Genomic DNA, 20,916 nt, shown 5'->3' with positions numbered 1-20,916 from the left:
AGCCAAAGCCCTATCCCTACATCTATGCCACTACATCCCTTCTAGAAGCTATGTTTCTTGCCGCAAGGACCATTCCTTTTCCTTTCTGGAATCTAAATGAGAAGTATCCTTTTTCCTTGTTGATTTGGAGTCCTAATTCCCCTCCTTTTCAGCCTTTGTCATGCCCTTCCTTCTCCCTATAAATACCTTGTGCCGTAGCAATCATAAACAACCCATCTCTCACCACAATTCACACCACACATCCATCATACATAGAAATCTCTCTAGTGCCACAGCCTTGCAAGGAGAAAGGAGAGGATACCCATGGAGCCATGCCCTACCATTCAAGCTTGGATTGCTGGAACGTTCTTAGGTGCATTCTATCTTTTGTTTTTAATGTTTAATTTAAGTTATCTTTGTTTAAGTGTGAACATGAGGAACTAAACTCATTTTAGCTAGATATGGATTCAAAGCCATGAACATATGTGATATGAATTGATTTCCTCCAGTTATTGTTTCATAAAACATGAATGCAATTTACTTATTTGTTTGATTGAGAACTTATTCTTGTATGTTGATTAAGGATACATACTTAGTTTGCATGCATGAATTTGATGCTAAAATATAAGGGAATTTAACCTAATCATTATGAACTTATATTTATAAGTAATGGAGGTTGCTAGTCACAATCGTGTTAACTAAATTCCTCACAGGAGTATCATGCAGATCATAGTTATGAATGCCTTGTCAATGTTTATGATTTTCATAGAACTTAATGATCTTTGATATGTATCTCTATCATGCAGTTCATATAAGGAACTTGATAAGATAATTTGATTGCATCGATGAGTCCAATTCAATGAAATTAGGAAAATCTTAGAGTTAATTTGTGCAGTTCATAATTAATTTGGGGCATTGTCATTCATGGTTTATTGGAATAATAATTGGAAATTGATTTGTATCCATATGTGTCATGTGTGGTGATAAACCCTCTAGCTAGCCATTCACCCATTAAAACACCCAATTTCGTCCAAAATTGTTTAGAGTCTTTAAATTTGGTTGCTTTTACTTTAAATTCGTCAAAACCCACTTCCTCCTTTATATTTTGTGTCTTTTAGTTAGAATCTGTTCAAATTGGTTTCTTTTTAGTGTTTTGAGTCAACATAAGTCTAGAATTTGTCCTAAGTCACCCTTAGTTTCTGTTTTGAGTCAATTTGCTTATTCTGTGCTGTTTTGAGTCATTCTAGTTTGTTTTGAGTTATTAAAGTCTAGTTTTCTATTTTTGAGTCTAGTTTAGTGTAATTGAGTCTAATTTAAGTAGATTAGCAGTCCCTCCTAATCCCTAGCCTAGAACAATCCCTACTTTCACATACTACAACTATAAAAAAGAGGGTTTAATTTGTGTGTTAGTTTATATCACATCAGAAAGAAAAGCTTCTAATTCAATATTTATACGAAGGACTTCTTCCAATTGAGAGACAAATGTTAGATGCCTCGGCAAGAGGTGCTTTGGTTGACAAAACACCAATTGATGCCTAGACCTTAATTGCAATCGATCCTTGAATGCACAACAATGCGAAGGAGTTGGACAAAGAGACACCCACGGCAACAACAACAAGTGAATGAGGTAAGTGCAATTTCTGAAATTCAATCTCAGTTGGCTAATCTCATTGTTCTTGTGTCACAGGTTGTTGATGGATCTAAAGTGCAAAGTGCAAGTGTATGTGGCATGTGCACTATGCAAGGGCATTCCAATGATCAATGTCAATTGATTGAGAATGGAGGATGGAAAAGTGCCAATGTTGTGGGCCATGAAGGCCAAAATCAACCAAGGCATGATCCATACTCGAACACTTACAATCCAGGATGGAGAGATCACCCAAACATGACGTGGACGAAGCCTCAACAAACCCAACAACAAGGAGGATTTCGACAGCCACCCCTGGGATATTTCAAAGGCCATTTGCACCAATGCAACCTCAACCACCTCCGTCCCAAGTAAATTTAGGTATGTCTTTGGATAATGATAAAGTTATTCAATTACTCACCTCTTTGACGCAGGGAGTACAAAATCAAACCAAAGAGATGCAAAATCAAGCTAAAAAGGTGGACAAATTGAAGAAGCAAATGGGGCAAGTAGCGGAGTTCATGGGGCAGTTTAGAGAACATGGCAAACTACCTAGTTCAACCATTGTGAATGCAAGGGGAGGATTTGAGACCGCCAAGGCTATCACATTAAGACGTGGCAAGGAAGTTGGAACCAACCCACAACCATCCAAATCAAGCCAAAAGAAGGATGTAAAGTTGCAGCATGAAGAGGAAGAGAATGACAAGGACGTTCTTGAGACATTTAGAAATGTGCAAGTCAATATCCCGCTCCTTGATGCAATCAAACAAGTTCCAAAGTATGCCAAATTCTTACAAGAGCTTTGCATAACACGGAAGAGGATTTCGAACAAGGAAGTGGTAAGGGTAAGTGAGAATGTTTCAGGGGTTTTACAAAGGAAATTGCCTCCTAAATGCAAAGATCCAGGTAGTTTCACAATCCCTTGTGTTATTTGTAATACTAAGTTTGAACATGCCATGTTAGACCTAGGTGCGTCCATTAATGTCATGCCTTACTCTATTTATGCATCTATGAACTTAGGAGAGCTTAAAAATGATAGAGTTATTATTCAATTAGCCGGTCGTTCTAATGCATATCCAAAAGGAGTTTTGGAAGATGTTTTGGTGCAGGTTAATCATTTAGTCTTTCCGACTGACTTCTATGTGCTTGATATGGAAGATTCTACCCATTCCACATCTTTGCTGATCCTACTTGGGAGACCTTTCATGAAAACAGCCCGCACCAAGATAGATGTGTTCAAGGGGACGTTAACAATGGAAATTGATAGCGAGATTATTGATTTTATCATTTTTGAAGCTATAAAATATCCTATTGATGATCATTCTTGTTTTTCTATTGATATAATCGATTCATTGGCGCAGGAATATCTTGAAGACCTCAATGAGGATGCCCTTGAAACAACCATTACAAGACGAATGGGTCTCAAAGAACAAAGGACAAAAAGCAAGCACACTTATGGTAAGAATAAGAATTCCCTTGCCTTGCCCAATTGTGAAGAAGCGGAGATGGTGGCTGCCCTTGAATCATTGCCACAACATGTTGGTAAGTTTCCAATCCGAATTCCAATTCCCGTTTCTACTAATAAGTTGTTACCCTCAGTGATTCAGGCACCCTTCCTCGAGCTTAAACCATTACCAAATCACTTGAAGTATGTTTTCTTGGGAGACCAAGAGACTTTGCCAGTCATAATCTCTTCATCACTCACGGCATTGGAGGAGGAAAAACTAGTTCGGGTGTTGAAGGAGTACAAAACAGCCATTGGATGGACCTTGGCGGACATTAAGGGGATAAGTCCTACAACATGCATGCATCGCATACTTCTAGAGGAGGGGGCTAAACCAACTAGAGAGGCTCAATGTCAACTCAACCCTCCAATGATGGAAGTTGTGAAAAAGGAGATTATCAAGCTTCTTGATTGTGGAGTGATTTATCCAATTTTGGATAGTCGTTGGGTTTCACCGGTTCAAGTTGTTCCAAAGAAATCTGGAGTCACTGTGGTGAAGAATGAAGAGAACGAGCTTCTACCCATCCATATCCAAACAGGTTGGAGAGTTTGCTTTGACTATAGGAAGCTCAACGCCATCACAAGGAAAGATTACTTCCCTTTGCCGTTCATTGATCAAATGCTTGAAAGGTTACCCGCTCATTCTTTTTATTATTTTCTTGATAGTTATTCGGAATATAATCAAATTGTTATAGCTCCGGATGATCAAGAAAATACCACTTTTACTTGTCCATTTGGTACTTTTGCTTATCGCCAAATGCCATTTGGTTTATGTAATGCACCAGCCACCTTTCAAAGATGCATGGTAAGTATTTTTTAAATTTTGTTGAGAAGATTATTGAAGTTTTCATGTATGATTTTAGTGTTTTTGGTAATTCATTTGATGATTGCTTGGCTAATCTCACTTTAATTTGATGATTGCTTGGCTAATCTCACTTTAATCTTGAAATGATGCATTGAAACTAACCTTGTTTTAAATTGGGAACAATGTCATTTCATGGTAAAACAAGGCATAGTTTTGGGTCACATAATTTTAGAAAAGGGAATTGAGGTTGATAAATTGAAAATAGATCTTGTACGCTACTTATCCGTTCCTACTTCGGTGAGAGAGGTTCGTTCTTTTCTTGGACATGCAGGATTCTATAGACAAACTCAAAAGGATTAGAGCTTGGTTTGAATGAACCATTGTGGGCATATCGTACAACTTACAAAACACCAATTGGGATGTCCCCATTTCGGCTCATCTATGGGAAACCATGCCATCTTCCTGTGGAATTGGAACACAAAGCACATTAGGCAGTCAAAACGTTCAATATGGACATAGATGCGGCTGGACTTCATAAGAAGCTTCAATTGAATGAGCTTGAGGAGATTAGAAACGAGGCTTAAGTTAGTTTCTTTGAAAAGCGTATGTGTTTCGGGCTTTTAGCAATAGCAAAAGTTTACCGAAATTTTGTAGAATTTGAGATATATATATAGGGGAAAGGGCAGGCCATGGTGTAGGTTTTTTACCCTACACATGGCAGCATCCTATTGGTCAAGGTGTATGGAGAGAATATTTTCAAGATATTAAATAGTAAATAATATCTTGAGATAATGATGTAAATATCCCTAATTGATTTAAATAGGGATTACTTACTTGAATGGAGTGAATCTTCAATTGGGAATGTATTAAAGATAGGATTTGGGTAATTAATACTTATCTTTAATGCTTTGACATTTTCTTGGAATGGCAGGTGAGCTGTAGGCAATCATATTCAACAACATGGACCTTTAGGGTGCTAAGCTGTGCATGGGAATGTCTGAGGAGCCTACCCATTTAATGAGGGCAATCTTGTCTTTCTTAATCAAAATTTCACGTGTCGCTTCTGGAATTTTTAGGATTATTTTATGAACGTTGAAAACTGTTCAAACACTCTATAAAAAATATATATATATATATTGTGTACTTTTTTATGGATAATTTGTGAAAAACTAAGTTCATTAGGCAACATAATACATGCATTTAATGATTAAATGCGGAAGCATGTTTCTATGCACTTTAAAACAAAAATTAAACCATGAAATTCAAAGCCTAGTTGTTGTGTGAACCAAGACTCAACTCAAAACAAAGTGAGTTGAGAAATATTACACCCTTGATGAATCCTCTTTGCGTAAGAAAAGGTTAATCACCCAAGAGAGAGGGCTTTCATTCCTTGCTTCTTTGCTCCATGATTTCTTGGAGAATGATAAATGCATGGCCAAAAGCCCCCAAAATGGAGGGCCTCTAAGTTCTGACACCAATGATGAATGAGGGAAGAAGATGAGTGTCATAGTAGGAAGAAGTTGCTAGAATCCTTCCCCATGAAGCTAGCCTCTCTAGAGAGAACAGAGAAAAAAATGTTCTCTCATCTTTCCTCAAAGAAACTCTAACGAAGAAAAGGCTACAAAGTTGCTTTTATACATTCCTTCATTAGAGTGGCAAAGTTGTAATAAGTCCAAAGCCACTCCCTCTCTAAGCAAGGTTGGCCTCCCTGTTGTTAGTTGGTTAACTGCCCATTTTTGTTTTAGTTGTCACAAAACTTAAACCTTATGTGCCTTGTGGACCAAAGTTCTTTTGAGTCCCCAAACGCGAAACTAACTTAAGGCCTAAAACGAACCTTTTGTCCTTGATTAATTAACTTTCAATTAATCATTGCCATATACAATTAAACTATATAATTGTCCTTGCCCATCTTCATTATTTCCTTCCATCATTACTTTACATGATGTGCAATCCATTAAATTCCTTTTAGCGAGGCAATTGACGATTAGAACTCTTACTAATCGATTATGAATTGAAACTCACTTTCAATTTTCCCTTTAGTGATTATACATCTTCATGACTTCCACAAAGCATGAGTGACACTTAGCAGTATGTCATGGTTACCTAAGCTAATCAAAAGAGGTTGGAAAACCTATTCAGTTTGGGACTACAAATGCAACACAATCTTTCTCTAATACAATACTCTTGACCACATTGTTTGGTTTAATAGTTTATTCATGTCTACTATCCAATGTGATTCTCTTACTTATATGATTTCCTTGAATGTAATTTGGAACGACTTCCTAAATCTCGTTCATACTTTGGTTGTAGATTTTTAATCATATCATAGAGTATTATCCCTTAATGGTTTGAAGGTTAGAGATCCCTTGTCGCGCATTCACTTGTTTCTATGGTTAAGTGGCTTAACCCCAACAATGTCATGGACACCCTCTGATGGAGTGTCTTTTTCATAGTTAAGGATCAAGGACCTAACCACAAGACAACTATGATGCCTCAGGTCAAAGGACTACTTTGCATTATCCTAACCATGAGTTGTCATCTGATATTAGTATGAGAACTCATTGTTGATCGCGTTCAGTGAACTCATTCTTTATTGAACACCAACATACTTGTCTTGATGTCAGTCACACTAATGACTCGAGACCAATCACTCTCCATGAGAGAAGTCATAGCACATACTAATCTTAACGGGCCATCAATGCCTAATAAACAATACTATGATCAGGAACGTTTAGGATATGTGTACAAAAGAGAATGGTCTCAGGAATATAACTTCTTTAGATCTCATTCTCCTAATTACATATTCCTTGGACTTATTGTTAAGCATATAACATTTATATGAGACAACTTTAACCAATATTCTTCGCCCTTGTATTAAACAAGTTTAGTTTAACATGTGAAATGTTTATAAAGTAGTATCTTATGATTGGATTTAGGGCACATTTCTAACACTTTTGACAGCCAATAAGCTTTTGATCCTTTGAGTACTCCTTATTGTACTAGTAGCATATTACATGTGTTTATTTGTTTAAGTTTGATAGGAGCATATTTATGTGTCGTTGTTATCTTTCTTTGCATTTACTTAGTTAATTTTCATTTATTATAGTAATTTAAGTTATTTTCGTATTATTTTAGGTTCAGCTGGTAAAGATGACAATAAATAGTCAAATGGAGTAATTTGGAGCAGTTTTGGACTTGGATTGGATAGCAGGCGTGGATAGCATATGGGTTGAACGTTTTGGTGTTTAAAAGGTGTTAAACATGTGCTAAAATCTGGAGAAATCAAAGTTAAGGCTTGGAAGGCAAGGAATTACACAAGAAAGAGGAATCCTAGTTGGAGAGAAGTTGTTACTTGTTTTGAAGTCCAAATAAAGAATCAAAGATGAATTTGGCTTGTTAGATGACCAGGAACAGGATGGGAAAGGAATTGGGATATTTAGCCTGATTTGGAGGTGCCAAATAAGGCAAAAAGGGGCAAAATAAAGGCTAAGTTGTTGCCTATTTTACCCCATAAAAACTTGCCTTTTTGCCACTTTTACATGCCCTTTTTATTCTAGGCGAATTGCCCAATTCTAATTACCTATTTTTCCTCTCTTTTCATTCACTCTAAAAAAAACCCTAGCCATGCCCTATATATATAAAGTGTACTGCAACGTTGAAAGGTGTGCCTCGTCTACCATTCATCCATCGAAGTTGCTGGAATTTTCAGAGTTCTTTCTCTCTTTATTTTAAATTTCAATGTTTATTTTAGATTGCTTTTCAGTTATAATGAACATGTGTAACTAAGTTTCTTTTTAGCAAGAGGTGAATTTGAAGCCATGATCATATGTTTTATATAAAGTGATTACATCCAGTATTGTTTCATAAAACATGAATGTGATTTACTTATCTGCTTTATAGAAAACTTATTCTTGTATGTTTATTAAGGATGCGTACTTAGTTTGCATGCAGGGATTTGATGCTAGAATATAAGGGAATTTCACCTAATCGTTTTGAACTTATATTTGCAAGTAGTAAAAGTCACTAGTCATGTTTGAGTAGTAAAATTCAATGTTCGAGATGTATTTCTATCATGCTTTTCATAGTTAGGGAACTTGAGAAGAATAATTTGGTTGCTTCACTGAGTCTAATTCAATGAACTTAGGAAAATCTGAGAGTTAATTGGTGTTGTACACAGTTAATTTGGAGCATTGTCATTCATGGTTTATAGGAAGAATAACTGGAAATCGATTTGTATGCATATGATTCATGTGTGGAGAAGAATCCTTTAGCTATCCTTTCATCCATATTTCATTCACAACTTAATTTACTTGCTACCATTTACTTTTATTTTTATTAAATTCGTCCAAAATCCCCCAGTCATTGTTTTGTTGTTAGTTTAACTTAGTTTTCAGTTTTATAAGTTTAATTTGTGTGGATTAGCATCCCTTCTAATCCCTGGAAAAGAGATATCCCTACTTACTCGTACTACGATTGCATAATTTGTCGGGTTTAATTTGTGTGTTCATTTTTTACCACATCAAATTCTGGCGCCGTTTCATAAATGACAACTACAACTAAGTATTAACTAAAGAACATATCAAACTTCCACCTATGTTGGTAACTTTCTGATGTGATAGGAAACTAACACACAAATTAAACCCTTTTTAGACAATTGTAGTATATGTAAGTAGGGATCGTTCTGGGCGGGGGATTAGAAGGGATGCTTATCAACACAAACTAGACTTAAAAACACAAAACTAGACTCTAATGACTCGAAACTGACCAAGCTAACTCAAAATAGCACAAAACAAACAAATTGACTCAAAACAGGAACTAAAGGGTGATTTGGACGAATTCTAGACTTAACTTGACTCAAAATATTAATGGGTACAGGTTTGAACGAATTTTAAAACTAAACTAAAATGACACAATGATGGGGGCTTCATTTGTACGAAATTTAAAACTAAAATTAAGTAACTTGCAGAAAACAAACTAATTGATACTAAATTGAGGTGAATGAAGGGGGTGAAAGGCTAGCTAGAGTCTCCTTCTCCACACATGACACATATGCATACAAATCGATTTCCAGTTATTCTTCCTATAAACCATGAATGAAAATGCCCTAAGTTAATCGTGAACTGCACAAATTAACTCTCAGATTTTCCTAAATTCATTGAATTGGACTCAGCGACGCAACCAAATTATTCTTATCAAGTTCCCTATATGAACTGCATAATGGAGATACATATCAAGGATCATTAAGTTTTGTGAAAATCATAAGCATTGACATGGCATTCGTAACTATGAATTGCATGATACTCCTGCCAGGAATTTACTTAACGCGATTGTGACTAGCAACCTCCACTACTTGTAAATATAAGTTCATAACTATTAGGTGAAACTCCCTTATATTTTAGCATCAAATTCATGCATGCAAACTAAGTGGGCCCCCTTAATCAACACACAAGAATAAGTTATCAATCAAACAATTAAGTAAATTGCATTCACAATTTATGAAACAATAACTAGATGTAATCAATTCATATCACATATATGTCCATCATAATTGAAAACCAAATTAAAATAAACATTGAACTAAAACTAAGGATAGAATACACCTAAAAATGCTCCAGCAATCCAAAGGTCTTGAATGGCAAGCACAGCTCCAAGCTTCTTGTTCTCCTTCCTTGCAAAGCTGCGGCACAAGTATGTTTTTCTAATTTTTAGGCTCTTGTGTGTGGTGATCTGAATGGTGTGGCATTGTGGTGTATTTATAGGCTGAGGGAACACGGCACAAAGGTAGTTTTGGAGAAGGATTTGGCACTCCAAGGGTTGTGTTAGAAAATGATTGCACAACACAAACCAACAAGGACAAGGGATAAGGTATGCGGCACCCTTTTAGGAAAAGGTAAGGCCTTCTAGAAATTAGGTTTTTAGATGTCCTAATATGAAAATAACTTCCCCTTGCAGCTGGAATTTAGGTACAATAGGATTAGGATAAGGTTAGGATAAGATAAGATAAGGTTTTGGATACTGTTCCTTCTCTTTAGTTGATTCCTTATCTTTTATGTCTTGAATTAATTTCTTTAACTCTTTAGCACATTCCTAGCCTCTTTTGATCTTCAAAAACGTCCATCCACCTCACTCCATTCATGTGCTATCCATTCCAAGCCCAAAACTGCTTTAAAATGCTCCAAATTGCCTTTTCTTGCCACTTTTTTCCATTTGAACCTACAAACACATGAAAATAGCTTAAAACACTCTAATAAATAAAAACTAACTGAGTAAATGCAAGGAAATAAGCTAACAAAGTCGCACAAATATGCTCCTATCGTTTTCTTTAACAGTCATGCAATTAAAAACCAAATCATCATCATTTTGTTGGAAGGTACCTTAAGACACAAACAAGCAACAAAAATGACTCTTTTTTGGTTTTTTCTCAAGCTTTTTCAATTTTTTTATGACCCACAATAAAACAGTTTAAAACAATGAATAACAACATCAGTAGTGATAGGTGGTGAAATTCGAAGAGAAATCTTGAAAAGTGATGCGATATTTATACGCACACAAATTAAACCCTCTTTTTATCAATTGTAGTAAGTATGTAAGTAGGGATCGTTCTGGACCGGGGATTAGGAGGGATTGTTAATCACTTGGATTTGACTTGAAAACGTAAAAACATAATATAAAACACTAAACTAGACTCAAAGAATGTAAAACTACACTTTAAAACACTAAAACAAATCAAAAGACTCAAAATGCTTTTAAAAACACAAACTAAAATGCTATACTAAACTCGAAGAATTCAAAACTAAAAATAAGAAAGATTAAGACTAAGACTTAAACGAAATATGGGGGGATTGATTTTGGACGAATTTAAACTAAAATGGATAGATTGTAAAGAAAACAAATTGTAAATATGAAATTGATGGAAATGAATGGATGGTATGGCTAGCTAAGGGGTTCATCTCCATACATGTTACACTTGCATAATAAAATGATTTCCAATTGCATTTCAATAAACCATGAATTCTCAACACCCCGGGTTAATTAGGTCCGCTTAAATTAACCGTCAAGTTTTCCTTAAGTTAATGAATTGGATGATTGCATACGACAACCCAAAGCATTCCTCACAAGTTCCCTACATGAATTGCATAATAGAGATACAAGCAAGAATCATTAAGCATCATGAAAACTATAAGTGTTGACGAGGCATTCGTTACTATGATTACGCATGAAACTCGTGCCAAGAATTCATTTAACGCGATTGTTTATAAGCAACCTCCACTACTTGTGAATATAAGTTCATAACGATTAGGTGAAATTCACTTATATTCTAGCGTCATATTCATGCATGAAAATTAAGCGCGCATTCTTAATAAACATTCATAAATAAGTTATCAATCAAACGGTTAAACAAATTGAACCACAACTTATGAAACGCAATTAGAAGTAATCAAATCAAAATGCAAGCATAAACATATATTTCGAATCACCCCCTAGCTAAAGGGGGTTTAGTTTATTATAACATTGAAATCAAAGAAACACCTAAACATTCCAACAACTCAAACTTGAATTGTATGAACGTTTAGGCACTCTTCTCTTCCATTCCTCATACGTACAAACAAAGAGAATTGAATTTAAACATTGAAATCAAAGAAACACCTAAACATTCCAACAACTCAAACTTGAATTGTATGAACGTTTAGGCCCTCTTCTCTTCCTCTTTATTGTAGCATAAGGTCTAAGGATAGTTGGTTTGGGGGAATGGAAGTGTGGAATGGAGTGAGGAGTGATGGAAATGGAAAGATGGTGTTTGGATTACAAGGGAACTCACGGCAACAAGGGGGGGTTTGGATGTGTTTGTGGTATGTACAATGGAATGGATGTGTTGTGTGTGGAATTGTGAATGAATTGTGGAAGAATGGATGCTTATTTATAGGTGAAATGGGGGAACATGGCAGCTAGGAGGGAATGTGGCTGCATGTTTGAATGATTAAAGGATGCATGTGGGTTGAAATGAAAGGGAAATGCATGTGCAAAGCTGGAAATGCATGTTTGTGCATGTGATTTGAAGTGATTATTGTTTGGAAATGAATGTGAAGGCATGTGAAAGCTGGAAATGCATGTGAAGATGTTGGAAATGGAATGAAACTCACGGCAATAGTGTAATGGTGCATGTGTTGGCTGTTTTGTTTGTTGGTTAAAGCTTGTGTTTGCATGTGAATGTTGTTTGTGTGAAGTGTGTGTGAATGCATGTGGATTAAAGAGTGAATGCATGTGTTGAATGATTTCTTGGTGAGGGAATGCATGTGCAAATGCATGTGGAATGTGGCTGAAAATGAAAGGAGGAGTGCAATGGAATGTGCACGGCAATAATGTGTGTTTGTGCATGTGGGTGAATGTGCATGTGTTTTAGGTTGTAATGTGTAGATAATTATGAGTATGATAAATGATAAGTGTATGATATGTTGAGTGATATGTTGAGTGGTAAGTGAATGATAAGATAAGTGATAAGTGAATGATATGTTGAGTGATAAATGAATGATATGTTGAGTGATAAGATAAGTGGTTATTGATATGTAGATGAATGAATGATATGATAAGTAATAAATGAATGATAAGTGGTTATTGATATGTAGATGAATGAATGATATGATAAGTAATAAATGAATGATATGTGGTGATGATAAGATAAGTGTATGATATGATAAGTGGTGAATGAAGGAGTGGAATGTTGGAATGTTATGCACGACTAAGGATATAGGAAAGGTTTAAATATCCTAAAACTAAAGGGAACAAGGTTCCAACACTTTGGTCTTCAATTAGGTTTTCAATTTCGTCCAACACTTTGGCTCCAAGCATAAGCTATCCATCCTTAGCCCAAAAGTGCTCCAAAAGTCTCCAAAATGCATCTTTTTGCTCCTTTAGCCCTTTCGGCCTACAAACACACGAAAATAGCTTAAAGTACTAAAATAACTAAAGAAACATAACGTAAATGCACGAGAACAAGCCATTTAAGTCGCATGAATATGCTCCTATCAAATACCCCCACACTTATCTTTTGCTAGTCCTCGAGCAAAACAAAACAAAAGAAACCAGAAACAAAACAAAACGAACAAGTAAAACACAACCTAAACCTTCCAACAAACGTCTCAGGGATTTCCAAAGCACATGACAAGTTAAAAATCATTATTCCCACATATTTTAGCCATCATTACACTTAAGTACATTCTTAATCATAGTCACCACATACTAGTTCACAATTAAGCATTTAAAACACATTTCGAATGTAGTAACATGCCTTAGAGAAATTGCTCAAATCCTTACAAGATATGCACTCGTTTTTTCACACAGATTTTCTGACTACACACCCTACACTAGTTATATGTGAGAAGATTGATGTAAACATGTAGACGAACACTCACATATGTTATAACAAGGAAAGCATTTTCTGGATTTACGATAATGACATGAATATGATCTCATGAATGGAATGCTACTACTTAGAATGAGAACCAGTGATTCCATAAGCTCATATCAATTTCAAACTCCACATTATTGAACACATAACGATCAAGATAGAAGTCAAAGGGGTGTAACGGGGCTAAAGGTGTTTGGCTAACAAAGAAGGTATATGGAAAACAAAGGTTCTTAAAGAAATAGCGAGCAAAGCATTTGAATTAACGTAGAATTCACTTTTGAATGAAAACTCAACTTTTGAACAACAAGGGGGAACAAGCTCTTTTTTTTTTTTTCTTTCTTTCTTTTCTCTTCTTTTCTGTTTTTCTTTTTCATATGTTTTTCACAATTTTTTTTTTCTTCTTTTCTTTTGACTCTCAAAACATACAAACTTAAGAACAAACTTTTACTCCCCCACACTCATTTTCTTGCAAAATGTACTCAAAAGGAATTCATTTAAGTCATGCTCACTATCTTTTAAGAACAAGGGTACGGATGGTCCTAATCTAGGCTAGGTAAGGGGTGATATGGTTAGCAAAGAAAATAGGTTAAACGAGGCTCAACGGTGTTAAGACTTACAATATATACGAAATATGGGAAGTAAGGCTATTTGGCTATGGTGGCAACTACACAACTTCATCTTGATATATGTTATGCAACTCAATATCATGCTTTGAATGAAACGGATATAAGTTCTAGCATTTAGTTCTATCATGATACAATTGCATTCTAAGTAGCAACCAAGCAAGGAATAATGAGATCATTCAACAACTTTAGAAAACAAAGAATCACAGAAAATAACTCTCCAAAGAAGGTAATGGCTCGAGTCTCACAGGGTTGTAGCGTTTGTTTGAGTTCCTTCCTTCAAGCATGTTACAAAAACGAATTTTTCTTTTATGATTGCATGTGAAGTCATACATTATAACCATAACTAAGCATAAACCAAGAGTAAATCAAACTTTTCTCTATGTTTATAACTCTTTTTAACAGTCATGCAATTACAAACCAAATCCTTATCATTGTGTTGGAAGGTACCCTAAGACACAAACTCACAAAAACGACTCAAAACACTCTTTTTAGGCTTTTCAAAACAATTTTTCAAATTTTTATGTGCTTTTCGGAGTTATAAAAACAAAACATACTAAAACACTCTAAAACAACTTAAAAACACCTTAAAACAGCAAGGAACAACATTTGAAGTTATGGGTGATAAAATCCCACGAATTTGCATTAACAACATTAGTTACCCCCCCCCCCCCCCCACACTTAAATCAAACATTGTCCTCAATGTTTTAAGCATAGATTCACACAAAACATAAGTAAACACACAAACAACAACTAAACATACTAAACATGGCAGAATGTAATTAACAAAGAGAAGAGTTTAGGGACGCAAATCTGGTTATGGAGTGTAAATTCCCTCTTCTCTTTGTTGATTGCATTGAGGCTTGATCTTGATGATTCCACAGGCTTACTCTCGAACTGGCTTCCGCCCATCATTGATTTTCCTTTGTGCTACTGGGCTGGAGGATTCTTTTGGTCTTCCCCGAAGGTCTGAGCTTACCCCTTTGGTCTGTTTATTTGTTCAATCTTTCCAATTCGTATTGAAAAGGGTTGGAGGATAACTCAGCCTATGTTTGTCTCCACATGCTTCAATGTATCATTTTCACTTGCCTTACTCGCTCCCCTTTGCAGAAGTGGTCCCTTCTCCGGAAGTGTATCAACCGTTGAAGATGACTACTCGAGAGCAACGCTAGGTAAGCAATCAGGAATAGATCCCAGGCAGTTGGCTCCAGATCGGAAGACTGACTCCAAGTGCCGGCTGATTGCTTCTTTTACTTTGCCATGCGAGTAAGAACAAGGACAAAGAAAAAGACAGGGAAAAAGCATGATATGAGATACTTTTGCTTTTGACCTTGATGATATGAGATACCTTTGCTTTTGAAGAAGCGGTGAATGAATCAGCACATGTATTTGTTGTGCTGTTTCCTCCTGGGTCATATGTACTCCAGGCATCTGGTATCATCTTTGGGGAAGAAGAAAGAATTGAGTATTTCGAAAGGCTTTGCTGGGAGTGCGCCTTCAGAGGTGAGGGAGAGTTGGGCATTCTCTTCAGGTTTGCCTTGCCATAAAAGACGAAGGTCGACATATATAGAGAAAATATCAAGTGGTGGTACTGTGTTTTTACCCTTGTCGACAAATGTCTCTTCGATATCTGAACGACGCCTCTTCGATTTCTGAGCAGGCGCCCCTTCGATTTCTGAACGACACGTAGTAGTGCGGATGCGGCTCCTTTTGACAAAGCTGCACGCGTTTTCTGAAAAGCAGAGAAAGCGTCGCCGAACTTTGCGCTTGTCGGCAAAAGTGTAGCTGCGATGATGACCTCCACGTGAACTTTTGACAAAGTTGAACGCGTTTTCTGAAAAGCAGAGAAAAGCGTCGCCGAACTTCCGCCGGAATTTCCGGCGTTTTGAATCGGTGGACGCGTCGCCTTGGCTTTTTTATTGAGCTATCGATCACCACAACAAACACACTCTGAAGATTTCCCATTCTTGAAAATCGACTCCGGCCCTTTGAAATTTAACTCCATCCCTTTTCTTTGAACACTTTTGAAAAATGGCAAACTCATCGAACCTTAGCTTGGAATTGAGCCTTAGCAGTGATACGGGCGCGCCGCGTCAAGGTAACGTATGGCGCCCTTCTTTCTTATCTTCTAACGGTCTTCTTACAGGTGAAGACTCCGTGATGCAGGACGCCACAACAGCTACAATAGTAGCTAGGAACCTCCTCACTCCAAAAGATAGTAGGCTGCTGTCAGGACGGTCCGATGAGTTGGCCGTTCAAGAGTCCCTCGCACTTAGTGTTCAGTGTGCGAGTTCTGTGTCCAACATGGGCCAACGCCTACTTGCCCGCTCCCGTCAGGTGGAATCATTGATGGCAGAGGTGGAGAGTCTTAAGCAAGAGATCCAGCAGCTTAAGTACGAGAATAGAAGTTTGCATGTGCTTGCAAATAACTATTCGTCGGGCATGAAGAGGAAGCTGGATGAGCTGCAAGAGTCTGAAGGTCGGATTCAAAGTGACCGTCAAAGGTTTTCGTCTTTCCTCCAGAGGCATCTTTTTCCTGGATCATCGAGCGCTTGGCCAAGTATTGAGGCCTGGAATGCTCTAGCTTCGATGCCTCCCGCTTCGATGCCTTCCGCTCCGATGCCTTCCGCTCCGATGGCTTCCGCTTCGATGCCTCCTGCTTCTATGCCTTCTGCTTCTGCGCCTCGTAGTGGGGCTTCACGTAAACAACCTTTGTGAAGCTCCACCTTTCTCCATGTTTAGTATCTCTTTTTTTTTTTTTTTTTTTTTTTTTTTTTTTTTTTATGAACATGCTTTGTTTTATTCAGTGCATTGGGTTGCCTCCCAAGTAGCGCTTTCTTTTACGTCTTGCAGCCGGACGAAGAACCCAATCACTCCAGGATATGTTCACGAATCGGATGAGAACTCCGAGTCATGAACTAGTACCTAAAACAAGAAACAAAACAAGATTAAGAATCTAGAATAAAAACAAACGAAAATAAAACAATCCAAGGGATTAGCAAATTTTCTAATCCCCGGCAACGGCGCCAAAATTTGATGCGATATTTATACGCACACAAATTAAACCCTCTTTTTATCAATTGTAGTAAGTATGTAAGTAGGGATCGTTCTGGACCGGGGATTAGGAGGGATTGTTAATTGGCGTCGTTGTAGTATAGTGGTAAGTATTCCCGCCTGTCACGCGGGTGACCCGGGTTCGTTCCCCGGCAACGGCGCCAAAATTTGATGCGATATTTATACGCACACAAATTAAACCCTCTTTTTATCAATTGTAGTAAGTATGTAAGTAGGGATCGTTCTGGACCGGGGATTAGGAGGGATTGTTAATCACTTGGATTTGACTTGAAAACGTAAAAACATAATATAAAACACTAAACTAGACTCAAAGAATGTAAAACTACACTTTAAAACACTAAAACAAATCAAAAGACTCAAAATGCTTTTAAAAACACAAACTAAAATGCTATACTAAACTCGAAGAATTCAAAACTAAAAATAAGAAAGATTAAGACTAAGACTTAAACGAAATATGGGGGGATTGATTTTGGACGAATTTAAACTAAAATGGATAGATTGTAAAGAAAACAAATTGTAAATATGAAATTGATGGAAATGAATGGATGGTATGGCTAGCTAAGGGGTTCATCTCCATACATGTTACACTTGCATAATAAAATGATTTCCAATTGCATTTCAATAAACCATGAATTCTCAACACCCCGGGTTAATTAGGTCCGCTTAAATTAACCGTCAAGTTTTCCTTAAGTTAATGAATTGGATGATTGCATACGACAACCCAAAGCATTCCTCACAAGTTCCCTACATGAATTGCATAATAGAGATACAAGCAAGAATCATTAAGCATCATGAAAACTATAAGTGTTGACGAGGCATTCGTTACTATGATTACGCATGAAACTCGTGCCAAGAATTCATTTAACGCGATTGTTTATAAGCAACCTCCACTACTTGTGAATATAAGTTCATAACGATTAGGTGAAATTCACTTATATTCTAGCGTCATATTCATGCATGAAAATTAAGCGCGCATTCTTAATAAACATTCATAAATAAGTTATCAATCAAACGGTTAAACAAATTGAACCACAACTTATGAAACGCAATTAGAAGTAATCAAATCAAAATGCAAGCATAAACATATATTTCGAATCACCCCCTAGCTAAAGGGGGTTTAGTTTATTATAACATTGAAATCAAAGAAACACCTAAACATTCCAACAACTCAAACTTGAATTGTATGAACGTTTAGGCACTCTTCTCTTCCATTCCTCATACGTACAAACAAAGAGAATTGAATTTAAACATTGAAATCAAAGAAACACCTAAACATTCCAACAACTCAAACTTGAATTGTATGAACGTTTAGGCCCTCTTCTCTTCCTCTTTATTGTAGCATAAGGTCTAAGGATAGTTGGTTTGGGGGAATGGAAGTGTGGAATGGAGTGAGGAGTGATGGAAATGGAAAGATGGTGTTTGGATTACAAGGGAACTCACGGCAACAAGGGGGGGTTTGGATGTGTTTGTGGTATGTACAATGGAATGGATGTGTTGTGTGTGGAATTGTGAATGAATTGTGGAAGAATGGATGCTTATTTATAGGTGAAATGGGGGAACATGGCAGCTAGGAGGGAATGTGGCTGCATGTTTGAATGATTAAAGGATGCATGTGGGTTGAAATGAAAGGGAAATGCATGTGCAAAGCTGGAAATGCATGTTTGTGCATGTGATTTGAAGTGATTATTGTTTGGAAATGAATGTGAAGGCATGTGAAAGCTGGAAATGCATGTGAAGATGTTGGAAATGGAATGAAACTCACGGCAATAGTGTAATGGTGCATGTGTTGGCTGTTTTGTTTGTTGGTTAAAGCTTGTGTTTGCATGTGAATGTTGTTTGTGTGAAGTGTGTGTGAATGCATGTGGATTAAAGAGTGAATGCATGTGTTGAATGATTTCTTGGTGAGGGAATGCATGTGCAAATGCATGTGGAATGTGGCTGAAAATGAAAGGAGGAGTGCAATGGAATGTGCACGGCAATAATGTGTGTTTGTGCATGTGGGTGAATGTGCATGTGTTTTAGGTTGTAATGTGTAGATAATTATGAGTATGATAAATGATAAGTGTATGATATGTTGAGTGATATGTTGAGTGGTAAGTGAATGATAAGATAAGTGATAAGTGAATGATATGTTGAGTGATAAATGAATGATATGTTGAGTGATAAGATAAGTGGTTATTGATATGTAGATGAATGAATGATATGATAAGTAATAAATGAATGATAAGTGGTTATTGATATGTAGATGAATGAATGATATGATAAGTAATAAATGAATGATATGTGGTGATGATAAGATAAGTGTATGATATGATAAGTGGTGAATGAAGGAGTGGAATGTTGGAATGTTATGCACGACTAAGGATATAGGAAAGGTTTAAATATCCTAAAACTAAAGGGAACAAGGTTCCAACACTTTGGTCTTCAATTAGGTTTTCAATTTCGTCCAACACTTTGGCTCCAAGCATAAGCTATCCATCCTTAGCCCAAAAGTGCTCCAAAAGTCTCCAAAATGCATCTTTTTGCTCCTTTAGCCCTTTCGGCCTACAAACACACGAAAATAGCTTAAAGTACTAAAATAACTAAAGAAACATAACGTAAATGCACGAGAACAAGCCATTTAAGTCGCATGAATATGCTCCTATCAAAAAGCCTTATGTTTACCCCCCCCAAAAAAACACTTAAACCAAACATTGTCCTCAATGTTTCAAAAATAAATTTAAACAACAAAGCAATAAAAGATAACTAGCAAACAAGACTATCATGGCAAAGTAAAAACAATAAAGAGAAAGGTAAAAAGAGCAAATATGGTTGTCGGAGCCTGAAATTCCATTGACTCTTTATTTGAACACATGGGTTGCCTCCCAAGAAGCACTTGCTTTGACATCTTCCAGCTGGACGATACCTTCATTTAATCCTCACTAGAGACCAGCGGCATGGCGTTAATCTTTGAATGGAAAGGCATACTTGAAATGATCCAGTAATGGTTGATAGGAGCATATTTATGCGACTTAATTAGCTTGTTTTCTTGCATTTACATAGTTAGTTTCTATTTATTATAGTGATTTAAGCTATTTTCGTGTGTTTGTAGGTTTAAATGGCAAAGTTGGCAAGAAAGTGCAATTTGGAGCAATTTAAAGCAATTTTGGGCTTGGAATGGATAGCATATGCATGGAGTAAGGTGGATGGACGAATTTGAAGTTCAAGAGAGGCTAGGAATGTGCTTAACATCTGGAAGAATTAAATCAAAGACTTGGAAGATAAGGAATCAGCTATAAAGGAGGAAACCTTATCCAAACATTATCCAAAATCTTATCTTATCTTATCTTATTCTATCCTAATCTTTTGCTACCTTAATTCCAGCTCCAAGGAGGACATCTAAATGACATTAGGATACCTAAATATCAGGTTTCTAGAAGCCAAAGCCTTATCCCTAAATCTATGCAGCACCACCCATTCTAGAAGTTCTAGAACCTGTCACAAGGACCATCCCTTGTCCTCCCTGGAATATGATTGAAAGTGTCCTTGTTCTTTTTGATTTGGAGTTCTAATTCCCCTCTTTCTTAGCCTTGCATGCCTTTCCTTCTCCCTATAAATACATAGTGTCGTACCTATTATTCACGACCCATCTTTCACCACAATTCACACCACACATCCATCATACACTCAAATCCCTCTAGTGCAGCAGCTTTGCAAGGAGAAAGGAGAGGAGGCCCTTGGAGCCTTGCCCTGCCATTCAAGCTTGGAGTGCTGGAACGTTCTTAAGTGTATTCTATTTTTTGCTTTCAATGTTTAATTTAAGTTATCTTTGTTTAAGTGCGAACATGACGAACTGAACTCATTTTAGCTAGAGGTTGATTCAAAGCCATGAACATATATGTAATATGAATTGATTTC

General features: G+C 36.7%; 1 protein-coding gene and 1 non-coding gene across 2 annotated transcripts in view; both read left to right on the top strand.

The window, feature by feature from the left end:
• Positions 1-20,916, top strand: part of LOC103950514 (ion channel CASTOR) — a 55,584-nt gene that overhangs the window by 18,649 nt on the left and 16,019 nt on the right. The window lies entirely within an intron of this gene.
• TRNAD-GUC lies at positions 17,088-17,159 on the top strand. Its single transcript has one exon. It is a non-coding gene; the product is annotated as a tRNA-Asp (tRNA).

Source organism: the organism of the source record quoted next, unplaced genomic scaffold (assembly GCF_019419815.1).
Source record: "Pyrus x bretschneideri cultivar Hongxiangsu unplaced genomic scaffold, Pyrus_bretschneideri_v1 Contig54, whole genome shotgun sequence".
Lineage (NCBI taxonomy): Eukaryota > Viridiplantae > Streptophyta > Magnoliopsida > Rosales > Rosaceae > Pyrus > Pyrus x bretschneideri.
The sequence above is the reverse complement of the archived record's forward strand: the minus strand, read 5'-3'. Positions and strand labels throughout refer to the sequence as shown.